The 10,369-nt window shown below is 38.5% G+C and overlaps 1 pseudogene; it reads left to right on the top strand.

Moving 5' to 3' along the window:
• The first annotated feature begins 2,680 nt into the window (after positions 1 to 2,680).
• On the top strand, positions 2,681 to 3,904 carry LOC136378576 (NF-kappa-B-activating protein pseudogene; annotated as a pseudogene).
• Positions 3,905 to 10,369: the final 6,465 nt, after the last annotated feature.

Here is a 10,369-nt window from a genome sequence, read left to right as displayed (position 1 = left end):
TGTTAATACTTTCTAAACTTTAGCCTTTCCTGTATCTTTTTAAAAATTAAAACATATCAAATTGTCAAGAGGTTTTAGTTATATTATTTTAAAACTTAATGTATGTTTGAATGATCCACTTCAAAATATCATGTTGACCTTTGGAACTTTTGCACTTGAATCCATCTTTAAAAGTGTGGCACTGACATTTTTGTCTTAATAGATATTTCATTAAGGTCACTGCTACATTTGCTGCAATAAATAGAGAAGAATTAAGAGCTCATCAGCACTGTCACAGTAGACATTGAATAGACTGAATTATGTGCTTAAGGAGATGAATCAATGAATATTGGCAAACTTTGCTAAGAAAAGTGCTGCTTTGAAAAATATCTCAGAGAAAATGTGTTTCCATGAATATTTTTTTTCTCCTTCAGCATATTTTTATTTTGATAACATACTCCAGCAAATGAGGGTTATCTTTCAAAGCTTCACACTGAGACTGTCTATGATTTAACTACTCTCTAATGAGCTCACAGGGATCTCTGTCATAGCTGCGATTTCAAAGTACATGCTTTGAAAACTCGTCATTGAATGCTCACTTAAAACGAGTTGCTCTCCTGACCCAAGAGAGCAATCAAATTGCTATCTGGATTAAAAAATAAATAAAAAGAAAACTAAAGAAATATTAAAATAATGAGGAGATAAGCCATGTGTGTAGTTTGGAGGCATACTCAGAGCTATTTAAAATATCCTTTGTGTAAAATGAAACATCAATCTAATACCAAGCGTGGAGAGTGAGCATGGCAAATCCAATGTAGCTGCAAGACCGTTTACATTGTGTGTTACCAATGTTCGATTTAAGAAAAGATTGAAGAACATCAGGCTGCTATAAAAACAATTTGCACAGAATAAATTTGGTACTTGCCAGCCGTTTCTCAGAGAAAACGGCTTTCCATCGAAACTACGATGTCATGCGACATGGGTTACCTGTACTCAAGCAGAATGATTATTAGGTATGAAATTTTTTTTTCTGAAAAATAGGCTTACAAAAGTATCCAATGATTGAAATGAGAGCAGTAGCAAAACAATTTAAATAGCATTTGAATTTTAACCGAGAATAGTTATTAAGAGAAGTACGCTTCTCACTGCACCTTAAAGGGTTTTCCTAGTCATTTTTGCTACAGTAGTGTACCAAATAATGGGAGAAAAGGAGACAGTCAACATTATGACTTAAGCTCCTTGCAATATGTTACATACTATTCAAGGGCAGAGGAAGGGTCAGGAAGGAGAGGAAAGCCTGAGGCGGGACCAGGGGACACAAAGGTCAATTACATTATCCCTAATGCTAGAACATAATGTATAAATTAAAGGGCATGAGAATTCAGGGAAACTGGTTACAGGAAATCAAAAAATGGTTTGTGGAGGATGCAGGATTTAAGGTAGGTTTTTGAAGAATACAGTTCAATAAAAGTAGTGAAAACAAGGTGCACTTCACTGACAGCAAAACAGTACAGCTGCTTCTCAACTTTCAAATCGCAAAAGTATTTAATACACCTAGCCTACTTAGCCTAGCGTACTCTAAGCATGCTCAGAACACTGACCTCCATCAGCAGACCGACGTACAAAATCACTTCGGTGCCGCTGCTCAGCATCATTAGCCTGGGAAAAGATTAAAACTCGATATTCAAAGTGTGGTTGCCACAGAATGTGTACTGCTTTCATACCATGATCAAGTTGAAAATCATAAATTGAAATGTCCCAAGTTGTGGATGTCTGTAGTTTAGAGCAGCAATTTTTACCTGGTGTGCCACAGCATTTTTAAAACAAGCAATACCTGACTATTTAGTCAGGGGCACCAACCTCTTTTCCCATAGATTGTCAAATAAAAAAAAAAAAAATGACAACAGCCAACACAACAGTAGCTGTCCAGTGTGAAGGCCCTGCCTTGAACTATAAATATATAGGTCTTATGATTGAGTTGCATCTTATTGGTCACCTCACATAATAAGGTTGCAACTGATTGGTTTATTCTTGGTACTAGAAATCCTTATAAACAATTATCAACACCTGATTTTTTAAAAAGTCACTATGGAGGGAAAAAAAAAGGAAGGTAAGTAATTACTGTTTTTTTTTTCTTGGAAAATAGAAAAATTATACCTATTTTTTTTGTCAGATTGTAATGAAAATTTTTTTGGTAGACTGCAGAATTTTACTTATTACTTTATGTGTGCCAAGAGATGAAAAGGGTTGAATATCCCTGGTTTAGAGCAAGGGCTATAGAATTAGAATGTCTAGTTTCAATTCTGCCACCTCTTAAAATTTGTGTGTTATTGTCAACCTCTTTGTGCCTCCATTTTCTCATCTCTAAAATGGAACCGAGATATCTGCCTCTTTAGGTTGTCTGAAGATTCAAATAAAATCATAGGTGCAAATCTTTTGGAATAGTACCGGGCATATGATAGATACTCAATAAAGTTAACTGTTGCTATTATTAATAATATTATCATCGGCATCACGTCGCGTGGGCAGGACAAGCTAGATCCTGGGAAGGTATTTGCGACGTAGCCGGAACTGTTTCCAAGGTTCCCTCGGGTTCGGCTTGTGGCATGGTGACAGGTTCTGGGAGCCAAGGCAACCGATCTCTTCCCAGGCTAGCGAGAGCACCCCATTGTCCCCCCGCTAGGGGGACCCCGCGGCAGTGATGGCTCTGGTGTCTGGTTCGCGCGGCCTGGAGAGGGAGGCCTCCGGCCCCAGAGTGAAGCCTCGCGGTTCTTCGAGGAGCCCTAAATCCAGCACATCCGCTCGCTGCCCGCGGGGCTGCCGCTCTCGGTCTGGGGATCGGAATGGCCTCAAGCACCAGCCGGGTGGCCTTAGCCAAGGCTCCAGAAAGCAGCCCTGCCCTTCCCGCTCGTGGTCACGCTTTGGGGAGCGGCTGTCTGCGAGGCAGGGCGCCCCCTTCGCTTCTGCCTCGTCCGCTGATTATGGCTGCTACTCACGGCCCTGTGGGAGCCACAAGCCTTGGCCTGGCCTCCTGGACAAGGAAAGGGAGGAAAGCCTGCGGCAGAAGAGGTTAAGGGAGAGAGAGAGGATTGGAGAATTGGGAGCTCCTGAAGTGTGGGGACTTTCTCCAAAGAATCCGGAACCAGACTCTGATGAACATACACCAGTCGAGGAGGAAGAGCCAAAGAAAAGCACCACTTCAGCTTCTACCTCAGAAGAGCAAAAAAAGAACTCCAGTCATTCAAAAGAAAGGTCCAAGAAAAGGAGAAAGAAAAAATCATCTAAAAGAAAACATAAGAAGTATTCTGACGATAGTGACAGTGACTCTGATTCTGAAACAGACTCCAGTGATGAAGATACAAAAAGGAGATCAAAGAAAGTCAAGAAAAAGGAAAAGAAGAAAAAACGCAGATCAAAGAAATACAAGAAAAAGAAGTCTAAGAAGAACAGAAAAGATTCCAGTGATTCAAGCTCTAAAGAGTCCCAAGAAGAGTTTCTGGAGAATCCCTGGAAGGATCCATCAAAGCCTGACGAACCCTCGGATTTAATTGGCCCGGAGGCTCCAAAAACACTTGCCTCTCAAGATGATAAACCCCTGAACTATGGCCATGCTCTGTTACCTGGTGAAGGTGCAGCTATGGCTGAATATGTAAAAGCTGGAAAACGTATCCCACGAAGAGGTGAAATTGGTTTGACAAGTGAGGAAATTGCATCATTTGAACGCTCGGGTTACGTGATGAGTGGTAGCAGGCATCGCCGAATGGAGGCCGTGCGGCTACGAAAAGAGAACCAGATCTATAGTGCTGATGAGAAGAGAGCTCTTGCATCCTTTAACCAAGAAGAGAGACGAAAGAGAGAAAACAAGATTCTGGCCAGTTTTCGAGAGATGGTATACAGGAAAACTAAAGGGAAAGATGACAAATAAGGATTTTCAGAAGAGACAAAGTCTGGGTTTCCTATATGCATACAGAAGGATTGTTATGATCTGAAAAGCTTTATAGTGTTACTGGGCCTTCTATTTAATTCTTTTAGTCCTTCAATAAAAAGCTGTTTATTAATAAAAAAATATTATCATCTTCATCAGAATCATCTGACTTACAATTCCTATTATTAATTCTCTTTAACTTAATTTTTACCCCTAGAAATATAACTTTATGTACATTTCTTTTTCTTTCTTTTTTTAGGAAAGAAGAGGGGAGATAGTGAGGCAGACTCCCACATGCTCCCAGACCAGGATCCACCAGGCAACCCTGTTTTGGGCAGATGCTTGAGTACTGAGTTATTTTTAGTTCCTGAGGCCGATGTGCTCCAACAGAGCTATCCTCAGTGCCTGGAGCCATGCTCAAACCAATAAAGCACTGGCTGTGGGAGGGGAAGAGGGAGAGAAGGGGAGAAGCAGGGCAGGAGAAGCAGATGGTTGCTTCTCCCATGTGCCCAAACTGGGAATCAAACCTAGGATGACCATACTCTTGGCTGACACTGTATCCACTGAACCACCAGGCAGGACCATACATTTCTTTTCTAAAGAGTAAACCAAACTCTTTTAATTAATAAAAAGTCCAATCCAGTTTAAAAATCAAATTTCACATATAATTCAAAGATCTCCTTTTCCACTGACCACAGTTTAGACTTGATTAGAGATATTGAAGTGAAGAACCAAGGCTGGTTGTTTTTAATACGTCTCTCCTCCTCTGCCTTCTAACTTCTCTAGTGTTAGGGGTTGGGGTGCTGTTTGTGAGTATAGAGAATAAGACAACATCTCTTTTTCAACTGAATGAGGCCACAACCTTTGCTTATAGGTCTTTTCTGTTTCTTTGGCTAACACGAACTGACCATCAATGCCTACTATATGGCTTGTATCAAAGTGTTGATTCTCTTATGAGGCATATGCTTAGGTCTTTTGGGGGGCCTTGCTGTTGCATGGTTCACCATCCTGGGTGATCCTGCTCAGGCTAAACCTCTTTAACCCCCACCCTGTTTTAATTCTTGTATCCATGGTCAATCCCACAGTCTCTTAGTGCCCTGATCCCCAGGCCTGATAAATAGCCTTTCTGGGTAAGTTACCTGCTCTGGTAGCTTCTTGGATAAGGGGGAATTCACGTAGCCAAACATGGGAGAGTAGACTATTTCTCATCTCTTCTTTAATTCCTACTAATAACTTTCCAATTTTCTTTCTTGATTACATAGAGAGACTGGGGAGATGTTGTTTAAAGGTACAAACTTACCCATTAACCTTAAAGTAGATAAATAAGTCCTGGAGATCTAATGCGTAACAGTGATTAAAGTCAAGAATAAATTAAAATTTTATAGAATAAAAGTTGTACTAAAAATGTACTATAAAATACAAAGTTGCTAAGAGACTAGATCTGAATTGTTATCAGAAAACAAGAAATAATTACATGACATGATACAGATGTTAGCTAATTTCAACAATAGTGGTATTATTGATATTATAATAATAAATGTGTCAAATCAACACATTGTATACCTTAAACTTATACAATATTATATGACAATTATATCTCAATAAAAAATATTACATAGTCAGAGTAACAGATCAGGAGGAAATCTACTGCCTAAGTATACATTTAACAAGGAGAGGAGAAGCCAACTGCTCCTTCTTGCATATACTCCAACTTAAACCTGATTCTCTTGGAAGCCATTCCCTTGCCTATCTTGAAGGAAGCATGTCCCTCATTCCTAGCCAACAGTTCCCCTTTATCCTCACAACCCTCTGCTTCTTTCTTGTACGTGGCCTGAAAAGGAAGAAAAATAGCAGGGACAAGGTTACGATGATGGTAGATGGCTGGTTCTACTGCCTCTTAGAGAGTTTCACAGAAAAGTGTTTGGTTGATGCACTTCTGCAGAATGTGAGGTTCTTGCACTTACTTTGGGCCTTACCTGCAATTCTGGGACAATGTGAAAAATCGTCCTGAGCATCATGTAATACACAGCTAAGCTAGACCTCACTATCTGTGGTGAACTTAATGGAGACTTCATGTCTGTTTTGCTAATTAACTTTTCAAATTCCAGATAAGTAGCATCTATTCAAAAATGCAACCCTCCTCATAGTTGAATAAAAAAGAAAAAAAACAATTTCTCATATTTAAATTCTCTTGGTTCTTTATAACACTGTGATATCTGTTACATATTCCTGTGTTTTATAATTATTATTTATTTCATGCTCTTTTCAATTTTAGATGATGAGGTTCTTGGAAATAAACTTTATGTTTAAAGCACCTTTATATTTCTCATAGTACCACCAAAGCTCTTAGAATGAAGCCATTCTTAATATGTGTAACTCAAAAAACTTTTTGTAAAAGGCACTAAATTCTACACTTAACACAATGTTTTAGAGTCCATAAATAAGGCATTATTTTTTTTAATTAGCATTATCTTTTAAAAAATGGTGGGGAAAATTTTTTACCAGATTGAATGATAGAATTTTATAAACATAGTAGATCCCTCTTCTAAAAATTTATAAAAAAATAATTCAAACAGAAGTACATGAAGGTTTCTGCTCTACTATTAGCAAAAAACTGAAAACAATTTAATGTTCAATAGGAGGTAAATGGTCTCAATTCTCACATATTAATCAAACCAAAAACTGCAACCATTAAAAATAGTCACTATGAGTCTGACCAGGTGGTGGCGCAGTGGACAGAGCATCAGACTGGGATGCAGAGGACCCACATTCGAGACCCCGAGATCGCCAGCTTGAGCATGAGCTCATTTGGTTTGAGCAAGGCTCACCAGCTTGAATTCAAGGTCACTGGCTCACTCAGTCTGCTGTAGCCCCCCAGTTAAGGTACAAATGAGAAAGCAATCAATGAACAACTAAGGTGCCACAACAAAGAATTGATGCTTCTCATCTCTCTCCCTTCCTGTCTGTCACTCTCTCTGACTCTCTCTCTGTTACAAAATAAAATAAATAAATAAAATTAAAATGCTTAAAAAATAGTCACTATGAGAAACACAAAATTGATATATGGAAAATATTGTGAAATAACAATTGTAAGAATATAAATTAGTAAACATGATTTCAAGTATAACAAGGCATAACATTTGAACAATAATTGGAAGAAAAATTAATTCAGTCGATAATACCTGTCATTATAATTTTAACTTTATATTTAAAACACGTATTCATGAATAAAAGAAAACCTGATGCATGCGTGACACTGTAGGAGAAAAAAGTTTCTTTCAGTAAATTAATAATCAGACTATGCCCAGCTTTGTCAGTAGCTGAAAGTTCTCCATATCTTTTCCAAATGATTATTGTATTCCCCAGTTCAGTATCTTCTGTCATAAAGAGGTGTCACTTTTCTTTGGATCTCATTGTCATTTTTCCTTGGATCTCTATTTACCTCTCATTCTAAAGCAGAAGTGTCAAGTGACCTTGACAAGTCATCACTGAGAGCTTGGCTGGCAGACATGGCTATTTAATTCTGTCAATCTCTATTAGACACTAATGGCTGTCACAGTATCAGTTTGAATCTTTTTCTTCTTCATGTTTTTCCATCAATGTTTTTTTTCCCCCCACTGGTTTAAAACTGTGAGTTTCCTCACAAGACCACAGTTAAGAGAAATGAAGTAGTTAATACCTAGTCAACTGTTCAATACATTAAAGCAGCAAAATATTAAAAATAAATTGCTAAGTGGCCAGCCACCTCCACTGTTACGCAGTTCAGTAATATTTTAAACATAAGCCTAGGTTTTACTTTTTCTAAAATACTAACTTTACAATAGTGGGAACAGAGGTACGTATAGAAACCTTCCTTGTGTAGGTAACTGAATTGAATGTGCTAACCTATGGAAAACAAAATATTACAGTAAAGTTTACCCTTAAACAATGTAGGGTTCACAACTGGCAATCCTCTGTGCTGTTGAAAATCAATGTATAACTTTTGATTCCCCCAAAACTTAGTTGTTCCTTGTTATCCATAGGGGATTGGTCACACAGGATTCACCATGGACACCAAAATTTGAGAATGCTCAAGTCCTCAGTATAAATGGCATAGATCGATGCATATAGTTGGCCCTCTGCATCTGCAGATTCCCAACTGCAGATCAAAACAGTATAAGTATTTATTGTAAGAAATCTACAGATAGGTGCATCCCACAGCTCAAACCTGTATTGTTCAAAGGTCAGTGGTATTTCCAAATACTCAAAGCATCATATTTTCAGTTATTTGTGTTGATAAGTTCTAAAACAGTTATGATCATACACTTATGTTTTTAAGGACACTGATTTGAAGATTACAGTTTGTTGTCATCAATCAGCAACCAATTAATAATCTGCTTAGGGAAGGCAGGAGAGGGTAAAGGAAGATAAATAGCAGTGAAAGGAAATTTCACTTGGGGTTGTGAACACACAATACAATATACAGATGATGTATTATAGAACTGTACCCTTGAATCCTGTATAATTTTATTAATCAGTCACCCCAATAAAGTTAATTTTAAAAAGACATCTGCTTAGCAATTAAATTTACATTCTTGTCATTATTTTAGACTAAAGTAACTAGCCACAATTACTAAATAACAATGTATTTTCCCTTAAAAACATCATCAAGTGTATTATTATTTTATAAAATTACCTCGTCTTGGCAATAAGTTCTCTGACATCACTCGCAGCAATATATTTGCTGATTTATCTCCACGGGCAAGGGAAATAAAGGACAGGATAAACAAATGGGACTATATCAAACTAAAAAGCTTTTGCACAGCTAAAGACAATATGAACAAAATAAAAAGACAAACCACACAATGGAAGAACATATTCAACAATACGTCTGATAAGGTATTAATAACCAAAATTTATAAAGAACTTGTAGAACTCAACACCAGGAAGATAAACAATCCAATCAAAAATGGGCAAAAGAAATAGACACTCCTCCAAAGAGGACATACAGATGGCCAATAGGCATATGAAAAAATGCTCAACATCACTAATCATTAGAGAAATGCAAATTAAAACCTCAATGAGATATCACCTCACACCAGTCAGAACAACGCTTATTAACAAAACAACATATAATAGGTGCTGGCAAGGATGTGGAGAAAAGGGAACCCTCCTGCACTGCTGGTGGGAATGCAGACTGGTGCAGCCACTGTGGAAAACAGTATGGAGATTCCTCAAAAAATTAAAAATGGAACTGCCTTTTGACCCAGCCATACCACTTTTAGGAATATATCCCAAGAACACCACATCAATGATTCAAAAGAAGAAATGCACCCCCAATGTTTATGGCAGCGTTGTTTACAATAGCCAAGATATGGAAATAGCCCAAGTGCCCATCAGTGGACGAGTGAATTAAAAAGCTATGGTACATATACACAATGGAATACTACGGGGCCATGAAAAAGAAGGAAATCTTACCTTTTGCGACAACATGGATGGACCTGGAAACTATTATGTTAAGTGAAATAAGCCAGGCAGAGAAAGAAAATTATCATATGACCTCACTCATTTGAGGAATCCAATGAACAATATGGACTGAGGAGTGGAATAGAGATGGAGGCAGAATCAATGGGTCCAGAGGGAAAGTGGACAGAGGGAATGGGGATGATAGGATTGGATCAGAAAAGGGAAAGAGATTGGTGAAATTATACACACATAATACAGCGTTATAGAGAGCAGAAAAGCTAATTCTGGGGGTAAAGAGGGAGGGCGTTGCGAGGAAGGCGAAAAGGGGGCTGATGTGGGGAACATGGGGGATGGGGATGAATTCGGGGGGACACTAGAATCTATGTAATACACAACAAATTAAAATTAAAAATAAATAAATAAATAAAACTAAAAAAATAAAACAACTCTCCGGCTCTTCTGAAAGATTAAAAAAAATTAACTCCTCTTGTTAGAAAGGAATCATTTCAAAACAAGGACTCAGGTTTCGTTGGTGGGGAAATATTAGCTGTAGGTAGCTAGGAGTTAGCTAGAGAGAAGGGAGCTATATTGGTTGAGCCTGATTGAGCCTGGGAGTTACACTCTGCCTCCCCCCACTCCTAAAGGACCAGCTTTTTAATCTTCCCATGGAACCACCTGTCAGTTTTCTGAAGATCCTAGGGAGGAAGAAACAACAAAGGGGAAATTCCTCTGCTGGCCACATGTACAGTAGGAGCCAAGCTGGGACCATCAAGGCACTGAGTCTTACCTGGAAAACCTGGGCAAAAAGACGGGATTGGAAAGATGGGATTGGATAGAGGTAGGACCCAACACAAGCCCAAACTATCGCAAGCTGAGGTAATAAAATCAAAATTCAACAAAGGCCCCTCTCCATAGTACGCCTTCACCCTAGCACAAATCGCTTGGTTCCCACACATTCTCTCTCAAGTAGCATCAATCACGGGGTTCCAAATATAGGTCAGATGCAACCCTGCAAGCCTG

This window comes from Saccopteryx leptura, chromosome 7 (assembly GCF_036850995.1).
Source record: "Saccopteryx leptura isolate mSacLep1 chromosome 7, mSacLep1_pri_phased_curated, whole genome shotgun sequence".
Taxonomy (NCBI): domain Eukaryota; kingdom Metazoa; phylum Chordata; class Mammalia; order Chiroptera; family Emballonuridae; genus Saccopteryx; species Saccopteryx leptura.
The sequence above is the reverse complement of the archived record's forward strand: the minus strand, read 5'-3'. Positions and strand labels throughout refer to the sequence as shown.